At 38.5% G+C, this 25,748-nt stretch overlaps 1 long non-coding RNA gene across 1 annotated transcript in view; it reads left to right on the forward strand.

The window, feature by feature from the left end:
* Positions 1-2,699, forward strand: part of LOC107704707 (uncharacterized) — a 48,790-nt gene extending 46,091 nt beyond the window's left edge. The window contains exon 3 of the long non-coding RNA XR_001635996.1: positions 2,546-2,699. This is a non-coding gene — a long non-coding RNA (uncharacterized LOC107704707). The remainder of the gene's footprint in view (positions 1-2,545) is intronic.
* The last annotated feature ends 23,049 nt before the right edge of the window (positions 2,700-25,748 follow it).

A 25,748-nucleotide genomic window follows, 5' to 3' on the forward strand; every position in this document is an offset into this window, starting at 1 on the left:
AACACACACACACCGTGAACACACCCGGAGCAGTGGGCAGCCATTTTCGAAAATCCAAAATCGTACTGACCCTAAATGTAGCTGTACATTCACTCCCCCCACCTACAATCCCTGCCGGTACGAGACTCGAACCCGCAATCTTGGGTTACGAGTCCGACTCTCTAACCATTAGGCCACGACTTCCCCTCAAATATGTATATATAATATTTATATTTAAAATCTGCCAGCACAATAAGACAAAATATTCAACATACAATAATCAAAATAAATTATTTTATTAGATTTTTTTATGTTGGAAATGCTTTTTGCTCATTTTTAAAAAATGTTTTTGAAAGAAATCTGCATTTATTTGATTAAAAAAATATTTAATATAACATTTTCCTGTGAAATATTATTAGAACTGAACAAAAATAATAATCTATTAAAACAAACAAACAAACAAAAAAATCTTACTGACCCTAAACTTTTAAACAATATTTAAAAAGTGGAAAAGAGTGCATAAATTATAGCAGATTGTATTTTTTTTTTTTAGGGTTGCTTACTAGACTTTTAATAAACAGTGTATGAATGCTACACATTAAGCTGCATTTGATATCTGCTTCTCCTGAGTGCCTTTATCCTCATCCTCATCTTCCTATATTCCTAGTCCCCCGTGGAGTGTCTTGTCATATTTAAAACGTTTAGCACCTACTTCCAGTCGAGGGACCCCTACGGTTCCTAAAGCCCCTCTTGTATAGTCTGCCTTGAGATGTTTCTGTGACGCAGGGGGAGCCTCTTCCTTTCTGTCAGGGACCCCTCTACACATCCTTCTCGTCCATATGGCTGCACAAGGGAGCTTTGGATCTTCTCTTCCTCCCTCTTGGAAGATGCAAGGGCCCACACTGAGCCAACATGGCATCCTTTTCACGTATCACAGGCCTTGCAAACCGTTCTGAGAAATAATGATGAGAGCAAGCAAGAGAGAGGAAAGAAAAGATTGGAACAGTCACGGGTGGGAAGAGAAAAAACGAGTAACTCACACCCGCTTGTCCCCGGTTTCCTCCACCACTAAAGTGAATGCGCCGAGCGTTGCTGTATAATTCAGTTTTAATGCGTTATATTGGATCCAGACAGGACAGATTGACTAAGCCTCACCCAGAGAATAAAGCTTGTCTCTCTATTTTCTTTCCGCCAGCCCCCTTCCCCCACCGCCACCATCTTTTTTCCTCTCTCTGTGGGGATTTTCAAAAAATATACTCTCCGTTCTACTGTATCTCTCTCGCTAGCTGAGCCGTGGCGCATCTTAATTAGCGGTTTTATGGCTTTCCCGAGTTTCAGTTCTTATTGCTTTGCGCTTATTTTATTTAAAAGCCATAATGGAAGCCAATTTCCCCAGTTTGGCTTTGAGTGAGAGAGAAAAAAAAGCCATTTATAAGAACATCATCAACAACATAATGTTATAAAAGGTAGTCATGGAGGCCCCTGCGCTGCCAAAAGGGAAAATTGCATTGTCTTTTTCGTGGCGTACTAATCAACGCTGAGCATGTGGGACGCTGATGGTTTTGTTTGTCTCTGATGTTGCCAGGTTCACCTCACTACGCCGGATGGAGCAAATTACCGCCGCTGCCGCCGTATATTACAATAGGTCAGACGTACAAAATGTGCATCTTTTATATTTAATGCCTTATGAATATTTAACTGTGGGGGTCAAGTCACTAGAAAAAAAAGTGAGTGTAGAAATCAGTACATTGGATTTTTAAATGGATTCCAGTGTAAAACACAGGGTCTCTAAAAGAGAGAGATGAGGAAATAAATCGGCTGAGAAAAAAATTACTGGAAAATTACCTGATGGTTAATCGCTTGAGATGCGTGCCAGGTAAAATTAACAGCAAATTTGTGATGCTTGCATGCATGTTTGTGTACTCTTGTGCAAGTTTTTAATTTCTGTCACATTTCTTGTGGACTCCAGCCAGTAGTTGAGTACATAACATGTTTGTTGTGTGTGTGGTGGTAAGGCGGTCTTTCGCGCACACACTCGCTGTCATGCCCATAAATTAAATTCTGCAGATGGAAAACATGAAACACAAATAAATGTGCTGCTATGAGAGGATGTGTGCCAGCGTGCTTTTAGCTCGTGGCGGCTTTTCCTTTTTCCCTCTTCACAATCTCATACTTTAAAAGTGAGAATCGGGCGAACCTATCAGGGCTCGGCTTTGGCTGGGCAAACAGTGATTCCTCACGGTACCCTGTCCTGCACAGTGAGGCGTTAGCTAGCAACCGATAGTGCCATTCTGCATGCGGCTTTGAAAGGAACGGAGCCCAAGGCGAGCTAAACATGCTCCATCATCCCTAAGCTCCAGGTTCCAGCTCTCCGACGATACGGGAGGGAAAAAAAAACATTGGGAAGGGAGGGCGAAAGTGTGTTTAAAAAGTAGGAGAGGTCATAACGGTCAAAAAAAGTGAAATAAACAAGGACAAGGGTTTGAAAACTGGAGCGGAGGGACAAAGAGAGATGGCCTGTGGGTGAGGAGGTAACCTAACCTAATTGTAAGCCCTTTGTTTACAGGAAAAAATGCAGTCCGTGGATGATATGGCGCTCGGATTGAAGCCAGACGCAGAGTCGAGAGAGACCCGCATGGCTGGCAGCTGTTGATGAGTGCGGCTTATGGTCATTTCCAATTCATCTCTATACCGAAAGGTTCAGATGTTCTCTTCACCACAGGCAGGTAGAGCGACGGAGCGTACTTATCTGACACCATCCTCCCTCTCTCCTCACCTAGCCCTTTTTTATTGGTGATCTAACCTGCAATGAGGAGATAAAGGCAGGCAGGCTTTTTCCATAAATGCACTTATCAGAGCCCAACAAGCTCTCCAACACTTGTCTGACTGACAGCCCAGCTCTTCGGGATTCTGCAGGCATTCGATTCCCCTGCTTTACGTGGACGCACATGCACAAATGTACAGACGTACAAACACATCCTTGCCTCTCGCTTTTGCCTCTGGCCACTTATGTGCACGGACGCGAGGGTAGATGAGAACTAGTACACATGCTCAACTAAAGAAATGAGAGAACTATCGTCTCCACTAAAGCATGTGTGACACCTTTCACAAATAGGATACAAATAGAATGTCATTAATTAAATTTAAGTAATCGGTTAGTGAAACAAGGTGCTTAGGCTTCAGTAAACTGGGGTGGTCTAACTAAATGTTAATGTTCATTTACCAAAATGTGCAGTTTTTGTAGCCTTGTTTTCAAAACTTGGTAATGGCTAAATGCATTTGGAAATTTTGCCATTTTTGTGCGATTTTATTTGTTTATTTATTTAATAAATCATTTTTTAAATAAATTAATACATTCTTTACTAATTAATCAATTTATATATTTTATTATTTTATGTATTGCAATATTTAAGCCATTGACATTAAAACTGAACAGAGAGTGTTAAAAATGTATTATTAATAATTACTAATTTAAATATTAATAGTTTTAAAACACCAGAATGGGTGAAAGGTTTGTTATATTAATCTAGGGGCTAGTTTGTAACCGAATGTTGGTATTGTTGGTACTGATTAATGTATTTCTCTATAAATTGATAAAAAATATCACAAACATACGAGTTACGCGGTAAATTGGCTGTTTTGCGAATGGATCGAAAATGGATTGAGATTACAATTTTATGGAATGTTAAATATTTTGTAATGGAGAAAATCATTTGGTAAGGGTTGTGAATATAAATTATGGATACACTTGCGAACCAAAATCACTGTTTTGGTGGATACAGATGAATTATTCATGCTAGATTAATTTAATGTCATATAAGTTTGATTATAACTTTTTCTAACAGGCCTCACAACAGCATGGGATTTGTGCTTTTACAATTCATGGAATGCCAGATTGTACCGTATACATGGCGGGTGTTGCATGCCCACACAAACATGCACGTACAAACATTCATTATGGGCATACAGACAAATAAGAGCCCTTTACTTTCAGGAGCGGAATAAAATGGAGTGAGAATTCAGGCAGCCAATAAGGAAATCAAACAGAGAAAATGAAAACCTGAAGAGCGACGCTTTCACCTGCCCAACTTATCAGCATGAATTTTTCATCAGTCTAGCACTGCTATATTACCTCAGAGTCTTTAGCCATCTACTCAATAAGAGTCCTCATATTTCATCTATACGTCTCGGCGTCGAGAAGATGCTTTTATAAACACAGCCCTCTCAAGCGCAGACAAAGAGCCTCATTCAATTTGGCCACTACATCAAGCGTATTGTGTTTACTCACAACCCACGCTTAGCGGAAAGGTTAGATATGGACCAAAAGTGCATCATATCGGGTTCAGTGTTTTGTGGTTGCATGCTGAACTTGTTATCGAGCCTCTAACCGATGTTGTCTAAGTCCAGGTTCTGACCCGACCGCTCAAGACTTATGAATTATGCTTATCTACAGTCTTGTTCTAGGTCAGTGTTGTCTTTTATAATATGCTGCAGTACTGCTAGATTAATTCATTTCAAAGTTGAATAGGAGATCAATAGTAGAACTAATTCATAAAAGGTCTAGTTTTACAGGTCTAATATGCAGTGCTGTAAAATTTCAATGCCTCTAACTGAAAGTGCTGTGTTTTTCCACTACAGGGATTTTCGCTGAGGATACACGCCAGTGCTCCGACCAGCCTGGGGCCACGCAGACCAAAATTCCATCAACAAGACATTTCTGTGGTCTTGAGAGTTTTCCAAACGTAAACCATGATATTGAGCTTCCCACCCTGATAACGAGTCCATTATAGTCTCGCTGTAATTTACATCCGCGCGAATGCTCGAGCGTGCTAAATTAAATTAGTCCGAGGTATTTAAATAACAAGAAACCGTCGCTATAAAACGAATTCCAAGAGCGTAATTTTCTGCTCTTTCGCACCGTTAGGATTCTGAATGCAGAAGGATGGAGGATGTGTTTTTGAACAAGAGGTGAAGGTAAGTGGAGGTTTTAGTGGACGCGCTGAGGTGTTGAGTTTAGCGGATCTCATGTTTATTTTAGTCTCACATAGCCTTGTGTGCATTACATCCAGAATCCGAAAGCCAGTCGTTCTCTATTCCGTCCGCAAGCCACAAGCATTAGCATCTGACCATTTCATTCATAAAATATAAGCTGGAAGGCTAGTATTGCAGAAGCGTCCTCCAAGAAGTACACCTCTCAATCATCATTTAAGGTTCAAAAGGGGTCAAATACGGGTTTGCCGAGGGAAACGGTGGCGCGTGCGTCACAGACTCCCTCTCCAATATCGTTAATAGCGTTATCCTAATGGGTTTTTGGAGCTCACAAATCTGTTACGTTCATTATTCTTCTAGTGCCCGGCCCTTATGTTACCAGACTCCCACCAGCTGCCAGGCTTTGACGGTGCTGGGCTGATGTTCAGACAGACGGAAGGAAAAAAAATTCACCCCTTCCAACCTACTGTACTGTTTATTTAGATGGAGATAGAAATCATCGCAGATTGGTACACAGATATTCCCCAGACTGAGCAGGTGTTTATCACACGTGGCTTCTGAGTTTTTTAATATATTTATTTCTACTTTGTGGAGGTGAGTTTGCATGCAGATGGTCCCAACCTTGGGAACGAACTGGATTTCACTGGTTTTGGCCACCTCCATTAAGACCCCTAGAGACCGCGCGAGTGTGCTCGAAAAACTTAATGTAGGCCTTGTGTTTAAAAAAATAAATAAAGTAGAATAGACAAGTAGGCCTGTATCCCCAGGTGTGGTTTGGTCTCTTGATCTTGTGCATTCGGTGTTAGCTGGGATTTTTCAAACACCGCTGATGGTCTCTTTTCCACAGCTGCTATGGCGTTTAAGTAAAGTGAAAACAAGCGGCCCATGGCTCTTGGGAATGAGTGTTAATCTGTTATTTTGCTACACCTGTTTTGGGTGGTAGATGAACATATGGGCCCTTCAGAAAAAAAATAAATGTTTGGTTGGAGAAATTTTATTCAGGATGTTTGTAGGATGCTCTTATTTATTTATTTTTTGCATTTTGTGTGAGGGCGAGTGAGTAAAACAGACAGTTTTTCTTGTATCACAGACCATTTACTGGCAACAAGACAGTAACAGTAGATGCAGCATTTTTAATCAAGACCATCGTGTTTTACAGGCTTTGTGTTGACAGGGATATGCATTACGAGACATGTCAGCTGAGCAGAATCTGTTAATTCAACAGTCGCTTGTCTGTGAGACTGTCATTAAACCGCTGGTTGCTCCAAAGCACTGTTGCTAGTTAAAAAGCTGACTTCAGTATAAATGGTACACAGGTGGCCTTATGGTCAAAAACCTGGTTTGCAAAGAGAGATTGCAGATTAATGCAAATTGCAGTGACCCCAAAAGTCTTGCTTATGGTACTTAAAATATTGAATATTCAAATGGATTTGCATTTTTCAGTTGTTGAACATTTGTAGCAAGTGGTTGATGCTTATGAGAAAATTTTTGTTTAGAAAAAAAAACAAAACATTTTTTTGCAATGAAAGTCATACATTCTTAAGTGTACCACTTTGTGAAGATTATGCTTTATATTTATTGTATTTTATTGATAATTGCTCTCTCATTTTACTCTATAGTTTCCGATGTCAGATCCAGTATATAGTGAACACAATTTCAGGGACTGAGAAGAATCTTAATCCACCGAGCATTGGGACAATAATATCTTGCACCTTAAACGTCACTGGGATTTATCAATGACATTGCTTTGTAATTCATTAAAATGGAAATCCTTTAGGTATGATCATATTGTGATTGGGACTACCATTAAATATTCATTCTTCTTCCATTTTGTTGACTTGAGGCTAAATAAAATATGACATTTGCATCGTTTTTGGATAAATTGATAAATAAATACATTAAAGGGGTCCTATTATGCTCTTTTACAAAGTCTTGATTTTGTTTTGGGGGTGTACTAGAACAGGCTCTCATACTAGGTTGTTCGAAAAACACATTCTTTTTCACATATTTTACATTATTACAACACCTTTTTCCCCAGTCTGGCATGAACGGCGCGAAAAGTTCCTGTATCAAAGGAAGGCCCGCCTTCTGAAATACGAAATGTGCTGTGATTGGTTAGCTGGGCCAGTGTGTGCTGTGTCAAATCAAATCAATTTGAGCGCGATTTAAACCCGGATGATTGTAACCACTCTAAATGCGTCTGCCTTGGGAAAGCTAGTGTGTCTCCGACATAGTGATAACACTCGTTGCCTTCTCTAGTGCAGCTCAAGCAGCTCTCGTCCCATTCGTCGGTATTTGTGAAATCACAAATATGCATTGTAAAAAATATGCATTGTAGTCCAAACGAGTCGTTCGTTGTAGTTTTTGAAAAGTGATTTCTGATAAATAAAATATCTCCTTTTGAATTGGACTTTGAGCTTTGTAACTTTGCAGATCTTTTTTATGCTCAAACAGCAACATTACAGACTAACTAAAGTTGAAAAAGTAAAAAAGCATAATAGGACCCCTTTAAGTAAATATAATGAGCACCAGTGCTGACTGGTTCTTATGCAGCATTCTAGGATTTTTTAAGGAGCGAATGTCTTTTAGTGCTCTGAATGACATTGATAAAACTGCTACTGCGCTAAAAGCTGATTGAGATACATTGAGTGTTTTGCATATTGACAGCTGTGAAGTGGGAGTTGGACTGGAAGTTCTGAGGTTGAGAAACCTACAGCAAATAGTTTGCTCTATTGTAATAGTCTTAGATAGCAGCATTTAATAACCTATGTTTCGGGGGCCTGTCCACTCAATAAGTGTAAGATAAATCAGCGAAGTAGTTTTCTAATATATAAGTTTCACATTCAGTCTGAGATAAATGACAGTCACTGAGCTGATCCACAGCCATCCATCTCTCTGAATGAGCTGACGTGCTGTCATTTCACCTGCCCCTGTGAAAGTAGATGCTGGGGGTTACAGCATGACTATATATCACTAACTCTTCACAGACTGACATTGATTACCTCTTATGTAGTATAATGTTGCAAATTTCTGGTATATCATGTGGTATAATGCAACATATTTTTCTAATTTCTGTGCCGTTTTATGTTGTTCAGCTGTGGTGCACCTGGTGCCTAGTTGAACCAAGACCGCTGAAGTTCTCTCTCAGTATTTAATGCCTACATCCCTTGGCATTTCTATAACATGCATTTATTCAGTGTTGGGCAAACATTGATTAACTTATACACACACACAATCGTTTTATGCATTTTATTTTAATTACATGAAATATCACAAATAGTCTTTGGTAATTTGTTCTTCTACATGTTTACTAGAAAACAAAAAGCATCTGATTATTAATTGTTACAGAAATTATATTGCTGTTTGTTTAGACCTTAGGACAGTTTAGATTTCATGCACTAGCAAACAAGATGTTATTTGCAGACTTGGTTTCAATTGGTTATAGCTAAATATCCACTTCATTCAGTTGTTTTAAAGTATTCTGTTACTGTTTTATGAAGTGAGAAGCCACTTGCTGAATGATTCAAACTGAAGGTACATTTGCACGACAACTATGTACTAAAAAAAGAAAAGTTTTTCCTTTGCGTTTCTGAAAAGTACACGACAACGTTGTCCAAAACGATCCCTGTTCACACGGATCTGCGAAAATGACCAAAAACGCTGTATTATTGTTATCAAGTACTCGTGCATGCATATAGACTGTTACCGTTTTCACAAATTCACATTTTTCTAGTTTAGATGGAGACGATAATGGTGTCGTTTTCAAAAACTTGCACTCTGTAACCTGTTTTCAGAAGTTTGTGTGCTTAAAAAGTCTTCCATTTGTAGTTGTAAATCATATTGTGTAAGCTTCGTGCAAACCAATTCAGCTCTTCTGTTTGTTTACTTGACCAGTTTGTTTAGAAAGAGTGATTCATTGACGTATCATGCATCACTACTGAACATCAGAAAATACAATGTTACTTACACCGTAAAATAGATTTGATACTGAAATCTACATGCTTTGGAAATAGCTATGCTAGCTCAGAAAGTAGATAAACTGTTAACTCTAACTATTTGTAGAGCCAATTTTGCCCAACAGTTGTAGAGCTCCACTAAAGAAACCAAAGGAACGCTTCAGAATTTGATGTTTTGCACCATCAGACTTGTGGCTGTGTTGCTCAGTGAGTCCAAACGTGTGTTAATGTTGTACAGAGACAAGCAGCTGTGGCTCTTTATGCACTGATGAAAGAAAAGTGGAGGGGATTTGGGGGCATGCTGGGAAAAAAAGAAAGAAAAGGAAAACATCCTAGTGAATAAGAGCTGATGGAGGCCAGAGCAAGCCTGGATTACAAGCTAGAGTATATATGTACGTGTTTGTGTGAGTGAGACAGATAGAAAAACAGAGAGAAAGAGAGGGTATGGATGGTAGGTGGGTGGCAGTTAGTCTCGACCTTAATTTGGAGTAATTTCCCCATCTTTCTGGGCATGATGCTGGGGATTTGTTTGGTGGCAAGGCCTGGTCCAATCTGTTCCTCTGATATAACTATATATATCTCAACAGCTTTTAATCCACATTACGCGGATTTATCGTGAGATACACTGGGATTTGTGAAGATCAGCGTCTGTCACACAGAGAGAAACAGGAAAAAATAGCTCAGCATTTCCAACCCTTTTTTTGTTTGGGCTGTTTATATCATAGGAGAGATCCTGATTGTTATTCTTGTTCTTTTGATCATCCGTCTATCTTTTTTTGATGTCATCTTTACATAATGCAGCAAGTTTCTCAGTCACTAGGCTAGATTCTCCATATAGATTTCAGATGTTTTTGATATTTTAATGATGTCCGTCAAATTGTTGGTTGCGAAAACAACCCCCCTAATTAAAACCATTTAGACATAATGGTTTATATAATATCATCTGGTAATACGATAATAAATCTCAAACCTCTGAATTGTGGTGGTCGTTAATCACTTGGTCTCACAATCAGGGATTGACCCCATAACTGCTGGTTGATACTGAGCTTTAACTAATTCCTGTGTGTGTCTGGCACTCATCACAATTTCTTTGAAGTAATTGGACTTCCTCTTTCTTTGCCCAATTTAACCGACTAATTTTTTGTTTATTTTCTTGAGATCTCTTTTCCTTCAAACATAAGCCTGATTGTGCATTTTCCACTGATCTTACTGTATTCGCTTGCATTGAAACCGCCAGTCTCAACTCTGTTCCTAATACTAGGCGACTTCCCCACCCATGTGTCATACCTGTCCCATATGTGAACCCTAAAATCTGGTTATTGGCTTTCAACACGCGCGCACACACACAACTGCTCATATCCTTTTACACTCCATAGTGCAATTAGTGTGGAATTCGCTCTTAAGCACAAAGCTCAGCAACATTTTCACCCTCAACCAAGCTTTGCTCATTAAATGTGTATTTACAATGACAAATGCGTAGCGTAATTGTCACCCTGAAGTCCTCAGCTTGTATCGCACAGGGGTGAGTGTGTCGACATCTCAGCAAGTAGAATAATACATGTCAACCTGGTTAGCATATTATTATTTTTTTTTGTTAAATGTGTATATAGTGTGTTTTATATTATATTATATTATATTATATTATATTATATTATATTATATTATATTATATTATATTATATTATATTATATTATATTATATTATATTATATTATATTATATTATATTATATTATATTATATTATATTATATTATATTATATTATATTATATTATATTATATTATATTATATTATATATTAATAGTAGCTTGTGGTGTAGCTAATTACTTTTTTGCTTCAGTGTAGTGTGTGCATTATTAAATTACACACATCAGATGAAATGTAATTATTTAAAATGAGGAGTATTTTATTTTTTATATTATTTACTTATTTATTTTTATATAAATATTTATATAATTTAGATTTTTATTAACTATAACTATCAGATGATATTTAATTATGGAAAGTAAGCAGTATTTATTTAATAAATTTAAACTTATTACAATGAATAAAACTAGAAAGTAAAAAACAAAAGTGGTAAATAGCTGCATTTACCAAAATATTTTGCTACAAAAAAGGCTACGAGTTCATTCACATGTCATGTTCCAACTTCCAACACTGTAAAAAAAAATTATATGATAAATGATGGCAAGTTATTTTTGCAGTAAACAAACCAATTCACTGAAGTGTTTTTAAGGTTTTGCTTTACTGTAGTTCTGCGAGAAAAAAACAAAAACAAAAGTTTGTTACCATAAAAGCTATTCTGCTATTCTGAAAAATGCTAGGCTACTGTGATTCTACTGAGAAATGTACTTCAGTTAGCATATGTTTTGTAAGAATTCACATCAACATTAGCTGAACCTGGCTGGGAAATTTTCGTTTTTATCATTTTAGCTAAAAGAGTACAATTTAATATCCCATTGTTGTCAGATTTTATTTAAATTTTTTCAGATTTATTTAAAAATGTTATTGACATGCAATCTTCAGTTTTAGAATTTTGTAGATTTGTGTTATTCACTTCATTGAAGTAGATAGCCGCTTCGCTTGCATACATATTCCTTACATAGCTTTACATGACCATTACCAATATGGCTGCCGAGTAAAGTGACATGCTTTTAGAGGTACAATACTGTTGGTCTCAACTCTGTTACACTGTCAATGATTCCCCGACATGAAACCATAGCAATATGCACAGTTAATAACCTTGTGTGATTATTCTGCCTCACTGGTTTATTAATCTATTCCAAATCTTGTTTAGCTGGGTGGCTAACGTAATTTTTACGCTCTCGCTCACTAAACGGCGTCACCTGAAATAAACTGTCAAAGTCTGGCCAGCAAAGTGTCATTGCATTTCCAAGATATATTGTAATGCGCCATAATCATCTGCTCTGCAGTGAACACTCATTATAGCTCCGTAACCCAGTGTAGTGTGCCACTCTACCCCACACTGCAGACAAAAAGAGCCCACCCTCTTCTTCCTCAGCCCTCCAAATCCACTTCACTCGGAGGACAAGCATATTTAAAACAGCAAAGTTGACGATTTTGTTGCCAAGCTCCAAGAAGTGCTTATCCCTCAGTCTCACTGGGTGGCGAGGAGGACAAGCTGTCTCTGCTATCTCCCCAGCGCCGGAGAAAGAACGGGCAAGAGAAAGAGCACCAAGAGGGAGGACAGAAGGAGATGATTTTTTTCGGTATAATTTCCAGTTGGGGAGGGCAACGGGATTGTTTCAAATGAAGGAGACAGTGGATGGTGCTTCAGCCCACACTGACCCTTTCTTCTCTCCCTTGCTCCCTCGTTCTCTGCCTCTCTGCTCCAAAACGATAAGATTTAGTGGCATGTCCATGAGCCTAATCTTATTTATTCACTAAAGCTTTTTTGGATCCCAACATCAGTGAGAGAATTAAAGCGGGAGCTCCCACTGGGAGGTCAGGAGTTTGGTGATGGAGAAACATTGTAAGAATGGGAAAATACCATTTCTCTCGACCACAACGGCTTAGTTCGCATGTCGCTTTGTTGTCATGATGGGTTTCAGTGGTATAGTGAACATATAGTTATCATGCAAATATTAGTATTCATTAGATTGCTCTTTGGAGTACTTAATTCTGATTAGTCCGTTTTAGCATTCTGAGGTCAGATATTTTGGATGATGCTAAACTATGTAACTGACTGTTGTTCCAGTCACTGTGCAGTGTCCTTCATAGCTGCGCGGTGCCTTTTCTCTCATTAATTAATAAAATTATATAATTAATATAATTCAGTTTAGCAGTGTAATAAGTTGGGTAGTGTTCAGTCAGGTGGCCATTACAGCAGATTTCAGCTTTCAGCTTTACAAAGAGGTCCTGATAACCCTGTCTGGGTTTATTTTTATTATGACCATCTGACACTATAGTGTCCCAAACAACATAAACGTTTATAGGGGTCGTGGCATGAGAAATCAAATTTGCCTTGATCTTTTGGCATATAAGAGGTCTTTGTACCTTTCAAACATCCTGCAAGTTTCACATCTTAAAATGTCCTCCTCATTATAAACAAAGCATTTATTTAATCAAGCTCCAAAAACGGCTTATTTTGGATCTGAGGTGCAAGATGAAGTCACCCGAGCACAAACATTTGCATAAACACTGCCTCCAAAGCAAGACATTGACAAATAGTCATCTTCTCACCATAGGCCCCGCCCACTGGCGTTCACTCGCTTAATACTTGATTACACTGAATGTGAGTTTTGCGTCGTGTCAAAAGCAAATAGAAATTACAATCACTGCCGCTATCTTGTCTACACTGGATACACTATACAGACGCGTGTTCGCTTTCTTAGACAAAGTCTACATGCTTGCGTCTGTCAACAGGACAAATGGAGTGAAAGAACGTTCCCCTTCAGGAACTCGAGCTGCGTCGAAATCGCTTTGGGAACGCCCCTGCGTGACCGCGTTCTGAAGCACGTGTCAAATCAGTCCAATGGAGTAGCGAGACGTCACGAACGGGGTGACGTAAGCACCAGAAAGTATAAAAGCGCATCCGGCAGAGCGCAAACCAGCTTCTGCTCTTCAGTAGCGCTCTGTGTAAAACGGGGTCATCCCCACACTATTGTGCCCCGAGCAGACTCTGGTAATGGAACAAGAAGTAGATACTTTCTTGAGGAAGGGGGCCATAGAACGTGTTCCGCCTCTCGAGAGAGCGTCCGGGTTCTGCAGCCGTTACTTCATCGTTCCGAAGAAGGATGGGGGGGTTGCGTCCGATCTTAGATCTCGGTCTTCTGAACCGCATTGGTTCCTGGTTCAAGGCCCGATGTTAGGGGCTCCTTTTCGTCGCGTAACGCAAACGACGGATGCCTATCTCACGGGCTGGGGAGCGGTCATGGGGGCCGCTCTGCCCATGGTCTGTGGGAAGGCCATCATCTCTTTTGGCACATCAACTGCCTGGAAATGCTGGCCGTGTTTCGAGCTCTGACACACTTCCTTCCAGACCTAAGGGGGCATCACGTGCTTGTCCGCACAGACAACACATCGGTGGTCTTCTACATCAATCGGCAGGGGGGTCTGCGTTCGCGCCCCTTGTACAAGCTGGCGCGCCAGATCCTTCTGTGGGCTCAGGACCCCGCTCGTGACGTCTCGCTACTCCATTGGACTGATTTGACACGTGCTTCAGAACGCGGTCACGCAGGGGCGTTCCCAAAGCGATTTCGACGCAGCGTCTCGTTCCCTCGGGGAACCATGGTTACATACGTAACCTAGAGACGTTCGCTTTGACGCATTTAGTTTAAACAGCTCGTTCGCATCTTTGTAGCTATAGATATCAGAAGGATCCCTATGGAAGCCCGTTTCCGCCACTGAATAAAAAAGGTAATTGTGAATTTTTATCTCACAATTCTGACTTTTTTTCTCATAATTGCGTTATACAAACTCGCAATTGCGATTTAAAAAGTCATAATTGTGAGATGTAAACTCGCAATTCTGAGAAATAAAGTAAGAACTGCGAGATATACAGTAAACTCACAATTCTGACTTTTTTCTCAGAATTGTAAGTTTATATCTCGCAATTCTGACTTTATAACACGCAATTGCGAGTTATAAAGTCAGAATTGTGAGATATAAACTCGCAATTCTGAGAACATATCAGTATTTTTTCCCCCCTCAAAACTCGCAAAAAAAAGTCAGAATTGCAAGTTTTATCTCGCAATTGTGACTTTATATCTCGCAATTGTGATTTTATAACTCGCAATTGTGTTTATATCACACAATTCTGAGAAAAAAAGTCAGAATTGTGAGTTTGTCTCGCAATTCTGACTTTATAACTCACAATAAATAATAAACCCGAATAAAAAAAAAGAAAAAGGTTATTGCGACTTCTTATCTCACAATTCTGACTTTTTTTTCACAGAATTGTGAGATAAAAAGTCACAATAACCTTTTTTTTATTTTTTATTCGGTGGCGGAAACGGGCTTCCATAGATCCCAGCATAAGGAACAAGTGGAAAGTTTATTTTTAATGGCATCCCGGATCATGTCAGAGGATTGTTCTGAGTATTTTGTTTTGTAAAACGAGGCACAGTGTCATGAAGAGTTCACAAAGAAACATTTGTTGAAAGATGAAGCCGTACTAGATCTGACTGCAGCTGCATCACAAACCACAAGTAAATGATTTCATAATGCTTTGTGACCGTTTTTTACATTTTTTTTTTAATTTTTTTATCATGTTGTCAAAATACTCACATGAAATAGCGAGGGGGCGTTGATACTGTTTCCTATGCAATGATGTTAGCCAATAATAACGGTGGCAGATTACTGACAAGCCTTAAAGCACCTGCCCCTTAAAACAGGTTGTTTTAGACAGAGGGTCAGAATGAGGGTTGAAAATAATCGTTTTTCCACACATTTATTTGTTTTTTGTGCAAAAACTTTATTAACATTACAAGTAAACCTCAAGGAATATATTAAAATGTCATGACCCCTTTATGATATTTGATAAAATCACAGCTAAATTAGTGTTAGATTTGGCCTATGTGTAAATAAAAAAAAAAAAAAAAAAGCGTTTCTGTGAATTTCAAGAGAACTGAGGGCTCTTTTTTAGCATTGGTCAGTAGTGTTGGGCAGTAACGCATTACTTAGTAACGCGTTACTGTAATTCGATTACCTTTTTAGTAACGGAGTAATTTAACGCGTTATAATTTTCAAAATAGTAATTAGAGTATAGTTACAAGCCGAGGTCTCTATACGTTACTGCCACGTTACATTGCTGACAGAATGCAGTTTTTTTTAATCTGGAGATTGTAAAAAGGATGTAGCACATGCATTGTCGAGTCAAGTGCCAGTGGATTATAGACCTGCTCTCCCGCGAGACCCGACGCAACAGAGTGCAGCACGGGACAAGACTTGATTGGCGAGTGCAGAGACTCGTGTGTGTGTGCGCGGGATGAGGGAGAATAAAATAACTGACGGGACTTCCGCAAAATAGAAATATCTAAACATAAAATATCTAAAACAAATAAATTGTTATTCATCTATTGCACAAAAGCAACATGAACTAATATAAACCTGTTGGTCAGCAGTTGTGACACAAAAGCAAATGTTAACTTTTAGTCTCTTTTGGCCAGACTTTTGAATAAACTCAGATGTTCAGGTCTACTTTAAAGTTTATTCTAATTAAGAACTGCCAACTTTTACATTACAGATATTACAATTTAAAATAACTTTTTCCTATTTTAATATATTTTAAAATGTTAATGTATTCCTGTGATGGCATTACTCCAGGCTTCAGTGTCTTTCAGAAATCATTCTAATATGCCGATTATGCTGTTCAAGAAGGATTTATTATTATTATTAATGTTGAAAATAGTTGTGCTGCTTAATATTTTTGAGGAAACCACGCCTTTTTTCAAAAGAAGTTCAAAAGAACAGAATTTATTGGAAATATAAATATTTTGTAGCATTATATTATGTGTCTTTACTGTCACTGTCATTGATCAATTTAATGCATCCTTGCTGAATAAACTTTTTTTGTAACCAAAAAAAACCAAATCTTTTGTACTTCATTTATTTCATTAAATATTGGGGAGGAGACCTTCCCAGCTGAGTCTCAGTTCTTCCAAAGGTTTCTTTAACAGTAGAGAGTTTTTCTGTGCCAATATCACTGTTGGCTTGTTTCCTGGGGGTTTTGTAAAGCACTGTTCTTTGTGAAGCTGCTTTGGAACAATGTGTATTGTGAAAAGCACTATACAATTAAATTGAACTGAATTATTAACATGACGGGTTGAATGGGAAAACTAGCAACTTAAGTTTCTAAATGTCTTATGATTGTTGATGTTTTCATGCTCTCGGCAGCCAATACTTACATATTGTGGACGACACAAACCATATTTATCACAATGGCATTTTTTAATGTAGAATGAGTTATGTTTTTATGACCTTGAGTATTTTTTTGTATCAAAATAGTTTGATTTGGCATTGTCGTCAAGAGCAAGATATTGGAAGCATTTTCCCTTCAGTTTGCTTTGATAGTCTATGCACAACTCTGTGGTCAGTTGGACATTATTATTTAATAATGTTGCATTAGGCTATATTTTTGTCCAGAACCATTGAATTTCAACATAGCAAGCCAATCCTCCACCCTAAATTAGTTTCATTGGGTCTCGAATCAGTCTTTTGAAGTAGGCCAATAGAGGTCGAGTTGCATCATCAGAATGATATCAGAGGCAACTATACAAGCTGTTTTGAAAGAAATCCGTTTCAGCGGTATGAGATCAGCGACTTCATAAGTGACAAAGAGCAAGTTGATTTGATCATGAACACATGACTAGCTTCACAGTTCTAGTGTGCTGTAATTGGCCTCTCTCTCTCTCCATAAACAATCAAACTTTTCACCGGTTTGTGTGTGTGTGTACACAGTTGCATATAGTGACCCGCACCATATATAATTAAAACACTTTTAATAGAAAACTATTTTGAGTACAGTCTTCATCTCATCATTCAGAGGTCTCTTCACAAAAACACAATATATTTCTTTCTGTGAAAAATATTTTCAATTAGCACCCAACTACTACAAGCACCTTTGACTGACTGAAGTGTCAGTATGATATTCACTGCGGTTATCAATTGTGGAGGGGGATTTTGTTCACTTCGGCTGTGTTTTTCCTCTGTTGTGATTTGCAGTTTTATTATTAACTCAGATGTTTATTTAAAGAAATGGCAGACAGAATGCTTCTCAATATTAGACTCCATTACAGCCCACACGAAGAAGAATATCTTATTAATTTCTTTAACTTATTCACAGAAATCTCTAGTCTAGTCCAATGGGATTTTCTCTAAAGCTTGTCAGCTCTAGCAACAGTAGCCAAGGTCAACTGAGGGTTAATTATGTTGTTATAATGGACACTAGTGTAAAGCTTGACCTCACACAGAGTTAGATTGAGATTTCCTCGGCGACGGGTCTAGACCTGCCAAACACATCATGCGTCAAAGTTCAGCACTTTTTGCTGAATTTATCTGTATCCGTCTGAATTTTACTTGCCTTATTTTTACCAGACAACTAGGTCAGTGGTGTCCAATAATACACACCTTAGACGTTCAATTGTACTCCGGTTAAGAAAGAGGATTTATTCAGTCATTGTTCTACTAGGAAAGACAAATGTGAGCCCATTCTAATTTGATGGTCTAGGTGGGGGGAAGAAAGAGTCTTCTCAGAACGAATATATCTCATCTTGATGATACCACGGTAATTTAAATAGAAAGAGAGAGAATAGGAAAGAAAATAAGAGGGAATTTATGCATGCTTCATGTTATTTTGCCTCTCCTCTAACGATTTCCATCGTAGTTTAGTTCCCTTTTCTTCTATACATTTTCATTTGCATTCATTCATACATCAAGGTCACATTAACATAACTGGCCAAATATTAAAAGAGTTGAAATTTCTAACTCGTTGTGGCTTTCCGTCTGAACCCCTTATCTACAACCACTGCACTTTGCTTGCATCAGTAAAGGAGGGATAGAGTTTAAAAAAAAAGAAAGAAATGGAAAGAAAAAAGCCTTTTGCATAAAATGGCAAGTTAAAGAAATCTAAAACAGTTTCTGAGGAACTCTAAATAATCACTATGCTTTTGGAGATGAATATATTAACATAACTTACAGCTCTGGAAGTAATCACCAGTCTAAGAGAGTGAGGTCTCCCCTAGGGCTTGTTTCTTTTTGGTCTGTCATTCAGTTTAAACCCTAACCCTCCTAGAAAGAGAAGGATTGCAGAACCTAAGCCATGTGGTTCCCTCTAAGGTGACTTACCAATAACATGCAAGGTAGGGATTAGTTTATTCCTTTGTCTACTCGTTGGAAGAAGCAAGAAAAAGTTTGCGGCAGAATATATTTTGAATATATACTGAACTACCTCAAGGTCACATTAACATAACTGGCCAAATATTAAAAGATTTGAAATTTCTAACTCTCGTTGTGGCTTTCCGTCTGAACCCCTTATCTACAACCACTGCACTTTGCTTGCATCAGTAAAGGGGGGATAGAGTTTAAAAAAAAGAAAGAAATGGAAAGAAAAAAGCCTTTTGCATAAAATGGCAAGTTAAAGAAATCTAAAACAGTTTCTGAGGAACTCTAAATAATCACTATGCTTTTGGAGATGAATATATTAACATAACTTACAGCTCTGGAAGTAATCACCAGTCTAAGAGAGTGAGGTCTCCCCTAGGGCTTGTTTCTTTTTGGTCTGTCATTCAGTTTAAACCCTAACCCTCCTAGAAAGAGAAGGATTGCAGAACCTAAGCCATGTGGTTCCCTCTAAGGTGACTTACCAATAACATGCAAGGTAGGGATTAGTTTATTCCTTTGTCTACTCGTTGGAAGAAGCAAGAAAAAGTTTGCGGCAGAATATATTTTGAATATATACTGAACTACCGTTCAGACATGCTGTCATTGAGTTGGCAAATGTGTCATAGTGGCTGTTTCTACGGTGGCCCTCAAGGGCATGATGTAACTGTGTTAGAGAAGCAGACAAAACTTGACAGGGCGACAACATTAAGCTGCAAAGACATTTCTAAATTGCTTGATTTTTTATAATGTTACGTTTCGCTTTCACATAATTTTCCATCTAGCCAGTAAAAAAAATGGCCTGAAAAAGCCTAAACTGGTTTGTTGGTTTTAACTGATCTCAAAGTCTGGCCTAATTTATTGGTTTTGGGATACTTGCCAGGTGGGGAGCCTAGCTGGCTGACGATCTAAAGGAATCTGAACATCTGACCATCTAGAAAAAATTTACCCTCAAAGAAAGATGATTTTTGTTGTTCTCCTGGCCTGGTCAGTCTGGACTATTGGTTGGTTTTAGTGGGTTTTGGGCACTTCCCCAACCTGAAGACCAGCTTAGCCATGCTGGGAGACCACTTTAAACCAGATTATTCCAGCATGGAGTTTCTACAGAAATATGGATATGGTTTTATGGTTTAAAAAAGAAATAGGAAGAAAAAGGTAATACCACTCTGATGAAAAAAAAACTGCATAAACTGGTTTGTAGGTCTTCACTAGTTTCGTCGTCTGGTCTAGTCTGCTGGTTTTGGTTTTGCTAGTTTTGTCAGGCTGGGAGCCTACATGGCTGACCATCTAAACATCTAGACCAATTTAAAACCGCAAAGACTGGGTAATAAGGATAGCAGGATATCTTATGCTACAGATGTTACACTTTTGTTTGCTTGTTTTCTCAAGAAGGTATAAGCTTTTAAAGCAATGCTGAACAAAAAAAGATCTTAAACCATCTGAATATGAATGGTCCACCCTCATATTGTTCCAAACCTTTCTTCTTTGGAACAGTAAAGAAGATGTGAGTGTTTCAGTCTTTAACACCAATTTTTTCTTTTTATTTATTATATAATTAAAAAAAACCTTGCTACGTGTACTACGTTAAGCTAACTGAGACTTGTTAAGTTAACTGAGCACTTGCGTATCATTGCTCTTTTGTTGATTTGAATTGCTTCCATTGTCCTCATTTGTAAGTTGCTTTGGATAAAAGTGTCTGCTAAATGACTAAATGTAATGTAAATGTAAAGATGTTTTAAAGAATATTGGTTACCAAACAGTTTCCGTTCCCATTGACTTCCGTTGTTTGTCCATACAATAAAAGTTAATAGAAATGGAAACTGTTTGGTTACCAACATTCTTAAAAATATGTTCTTTAATGTTTTGCAGAAGAAAGACAGGCATACACTGTATTTTTTTTCAAAGTTGTAAATAAGAATAAAATGAATATTGGTGTTTGTTTTACAAGAAAATAGCGTTTCGGTTTTTCTACTTCAAAATTACCTGCCAGTTCATTATTGTTAATTTTAAAATGTACTAGTGATTTATGAGTGAAAATGGTTTCTACACCAAATTTTTCTCAATGTTGGAACAACATGAGGGTGAGTAAATTATGACAGAATTTTCATTTTTGGTTGTACTCTCCCTTTTTAGTTGGTCTCCTGGCCTGGTCAGTCTGGTCTGTTGGCTGGTTTTAGGCACTTCCCCACCATGAAGACCAGTTTAACAAGGTCAGGAGGCCACCTTAAACCCTGGTTTTAAGCTGTGTTTGTTTTCAGCATGGAGTGTCTACAGGAATACGGTTGTACAGTTGAATTTTGCGGAATGGCTGAAATGGTAGGAGGCCATCGCAGAGAGCATTTGCATTCCTTTAAATGTCCTCATCTTCATTCCGCTCCCTTGGTAATCACAGACTGCTAACAGAGGTGGGAGCTCTGTTGATGGTTGTGGCGAGAGAGAGAAGGGAAAAAAACACAAGGCTCATTTGCAAATGCTGGTGAAGTTGTGTACTTAAAACTCTCCCCTCATCCTCTCTCTCAATCGCTTTCTCTCTCACTCGCTCCTCATAAAATCCCCCTATTAGCATATCCTTCTTCTCAAGTTCATAAAGAACCTCATATGGACTTATCGTGCAGAATGCTGGCCATTTATTGAGCGGCACTCTATATCTCTGATATCAGACCAAAAGCATGTGTGTGAGACTTGTGTTGAGTGCCCCCCAGACATCACATCCTCAAACACACACACAAAGCATTTTATTATTTGAGATGACGAATGAAAGTAAGAATAAAGCTGTTTTTGGTGCTGCTTAATTGATTGTGCAGAATGGCAGCATTGCAACACATTCTCTAGCTGCACTTCCTCTGCGGTTTGCATTGGCTGATATGAGGGCCTGAGAGATGCGTTTGGCTCTTTTTAACTGCAAACACAGATTCCGTTTGAATACAGTGTGATAGCGCCGTCGTGTCACGTTGTGACTTCTGTCGGCTTCCCTCGTCACAGGCCCCTTTTGGATGGCTTGTGTAGCCTCTTTTTTTCTCAACACTTGAAAACGTGGGGGAAAAAAAAGAGAAACACTCCGTAGACTAATGCATTTCTATGCCGCACGTATTTTTTCTTTGGCGTATAGCACTGCAAAAGGTCTCATAGTCAAGTTGTACTAGACTGTGCTGATAGGCTTTTGTTGCGTGATGATATAATGAACAGGATCTCACTAATTGCAACCCATTATAGTAAAGAAAAGTTAAAGTTACTGTATTTCAAAAGAGTTTGGAGTGACCTTCAACCTGTCGAGCACATCTAACATGTATGGTTCACAAGTGATTGCTATTCATCATGTACTGCAGGGTTTCCATAAAAATATGAATGTTTTATACATGGCAGTCTGAATCTTTCATGTCAGAACAAAATCAGATTTTCCCCATTTTTCCTGTCAAGAACACATCCAGATTATATGATTTTGATGAATGAGTTTTAAATGAGTTTCCCTTCATAACTCGTTGTAATATGCTGATTTGGTGCTCAAGAAACATTTGTTCTAATCAAACTTGAAAACATCTGTGCTGCTTACAGTGTTATTTTAATCTTATTTATTTATTGTTTTCCTTTAAATTTTAGCTTAATTTGTAGTAATTTTGTTATTTGATTGTTAATTAGTTGCTACGGCAATATTTCTCATTTTCATGAAATATTAATTTTTCTTAAATGTATTTCAGTTAACTAAAATGTTTTATGCAGAGTTAATAATTACCTTGTAGTAGAATATCTAAAGTGGACTATCGAAATAAAGTGTAACCATAATTTAGATTTTTAGGTGAAATATGAAGTGTTTTCATGAGACTCAGCCTGCTAGTTCAACTCTGATAGAAACGGGAAAAGCGGAATAAGAAGTGTGTTTTTCCACTACCAGCATGAGAGAGATAAAAGTAGACTGTTATTCTCAATCATGATATGACCTCCCTTACCGGGTGCCTTCAGATTACAAACACACTTGTAGCAGTCTATAAAAACGGCGCTATTCATGTAGCGCGAGTGAGCGAACGCCTTTATAGCGAATTGTCTGAATGACGGCCAGTGAGCTGTTGACTCCACACCGGATCTGCTCCCCGGGGTTTAGATAACGTGAAGATCTACTGACGGTTGCGAGACTGACAGAACGTGAGGGGGCCTGAAAGAGCGAAGATGAGAAACCGCGAAAGAGCTAAAGCGAGAACAAGGCAGTGTTTTGACTTGGCTGACATTCTGCTAACCGACAGAATGAGTGAATGAAAGCGCTTCGTCGACAAACCGAGGACAGGGAAAAGGATCGCGCAGACGTCTGAAAAGAGCCAGATGAAGGGAAAGCTCACAGCTGTCTCCCAACAGAAGGAAGCAGCGCTCTCCTGATGTTACAGGTGCAGACCCCCTCCTTTTCTTCTCGCTCTCTTTTTCTCTCTCTGAAGGTTGTCTGGCATGAATGCCCTCAGTAAATGTCAGAAGAAGCTGCTGCTCTTCCCAGACCACGCAGTGGGAGAACCACCAACCTCATCGCCTTGGCAACCCCTTGTCTCTCATCTGAAAGAAAAAGGCGAGGAGGAGAAGAAAAGGGCTTTTATGCCGCTGACCCCCCTCCCTTCCGTGCGCACACACTCAAACATGCCCATCAACCCTCCCCGAGAGACCCTTCTGAGACCTGAAACATGTGGGTGAGCTCCCAGGCTTTCTGAAAGGACCGGATAGAAAGGAGAGCGGTGGGAAAAAAACTGAGAAACTTTGCCAGGGAGATTGATAAAGACTTGTATAGACTTTAACCAATTTGATGGCCAATGGGGCTGGTTTTTCACTTTTGTGCATGTCTGACTTTAAGATGAACTGTGTGTGTAATACAAGACTTTAGACTATAAACAGAAATTAAGCAGATTTCTGAGAATAATTGGTTAAAATGCTGTCATGATGTCAGAAAAAACTACCCCAAGGATACGTGGTCATGAAATGGGAGAACATTATGATAGTCTAAAATTTAACACGTAGAAAGGTGAAAAACATTTACTTATTGAAAAACCTGAAAGATTCAGTATGCAAATATGCAGTGGCATTTCTTATTCAGTTAGAGTTTGAGTTCTGCAAATTGTGTATGTGTAAATCGTTTGATTTTCACTCTTGATAGGTGATGTGATTGGATGAGCTATTGTTGCTGTGTCAGGCTACGCCTACAAACAGACCATGCTTTTTTTTCAAGCTCTCTGCACATTAAACATGGAAAATTAGAATGTATTTTAATGTTAAAATGGAAAAAAAAGAATTTATTGAGCTAAGTGCATATAGGACACTTAAGGCTGAAATTATTTATAAAACAAGTGTTTTTTCACTCTTTGAAAGTTAAGCAGCTAGTTTCTGAGCCCCTAGTAGCACCAAAAATAATTGCAAAAATAATTATAATTAAACTGTTTTTTTTCCAAACTCTCCACCAATCTGCTATTGGCTGGGTAAACAGATAGCCCCGCCCCAAGCTCATGTGATTGGTTAAACCACTGTTGCTGTGTCAGACCACGCCCACAAACATACCACTCTTACTTTTTCAAGCTCTCTGCACATTAAACTGGGAAAGAAGAAGGTATTTTAACATATTTCTAGTTCAGTGCTGAATTCCTTCAAGTATAAAGTAAATGTACAGGACTTATGGCTGAAATTACCTATAAAACAAGTGTAATACAAGACTTTTTCAACTTTTAAAGGTTAGTTTCTGAGCCTCTAGTTGCACCAAAATGAATTGTGAAAATATTTTTTTATTAAAAATACTAATATGTTAATTATATGTTGACTATAATGATAATTTTAAATATTAAATGTCCACTGTCATTGTCTGGCTCAGTAGATAGTCCAGTCCCGCCTCAAGCTCATGCGATTGGTTGGGCATCTGTTGCTATGTCAGGCCATGCCCACAAACAGACCAAAAGTTCTCTGCACATTAAATTGTGAAAGTAGAAAGTATTTTAGCACATTTCTTCTTCAGTGCTCAATTTTTTTAAATATAAAGTACATATAGGACACTTAAGACTGAAATTACCTATAAAACAAACTTTGAATGCAGTCTGTCTCTTAGTTCCTGTGATGCACTATGTAAATGAGTGATGTCTTTTTTTCATCCCTACTGCGTGAGCTCCATATTCTCTGTGCAGAGCAAGCCTTATGTGTCATCAGACCACATGGGGCCATTTTGTTGGATGGTACTTTGAGACTGCAGGTGCTCTCTCTATAATGGCTGCTGGGACTGCATTTCTTCCTCAGAAGTGCCCTGTCTTTGTCTTTCTCTTTCTCGCAGTCTTTCTCTCCCTATGTGCCACCTCTTACTGCGTCCCTGCAGCTGAGCTCCTACCTCTTGAAAACTGTTGTTTGTGCGGTATTTTTCATGAGAGAGAGGGAGTGAGAGTGTGAGAAGAGGGTGGGAGTGTAGTCTGGCTTTATGGCGATATTCCATCAGGTCACTGTGGCGACAGCGTTTAGCAGAGCTCCTCAGGGAGAGAAGAAACGGCTGTAAGAGCGAGACAGAAAGAGGGAGGAAGGTATAAATAAATGAATGAGTGAGTTAATAAGGCCAGAAATCTAGTTAATTGTACAGTGAGCGATCCCATTGAACATACTTAACATGCCATCGTGCTTTTGTTGTGTTGAAAACCAAGTTGTACCTGGATCTGTCTGTTAGTGTTCCCATTCATTTCAATGGCAGCTGCTTGTTGGCATATTCAACCCCGGAAGGGACTATCAACTAGGATTCTTGGCTTCCAGGGCATTCTTTTCTTCTCTTCTCTTTTCTTTTCTTTTCTTTTCTTTTCTTTTCTTTTCTTTTTCTTTTCTTTTCTTTCTTTTCTTATCAACTTTTATTTAAATTTATAACACTAATTGAATGACGGCACCACAATAACACATACAGTACAGTTATTATATTTTTATCATTTTATTTTATTTTACAGTAGTTGGCCGATGGCACCACAATAACACATGCATTGCAATCATTTAATTTAATT

This window comes from Sinocyclocheilus anshuiensis, unplaced genomic scaffold (assembly GCF_001515605.1).
Source record: "Sinocyclocheilus anshuiensis isolate Anshui unplaced genomic scaffold, SAMN03320099.WGS_v1.1 scaffold758, whole genome shotgun sequence".
In the NCBI taxonomy this organism is placed as follows: domain Eukaryota; kingdom Metazoa; phylum Chordata; class Actinopteri; order Cypriniformes; family Cyprinidae; genus Sinocyclocheilus; species Sinocyclocheilus anshuiensis.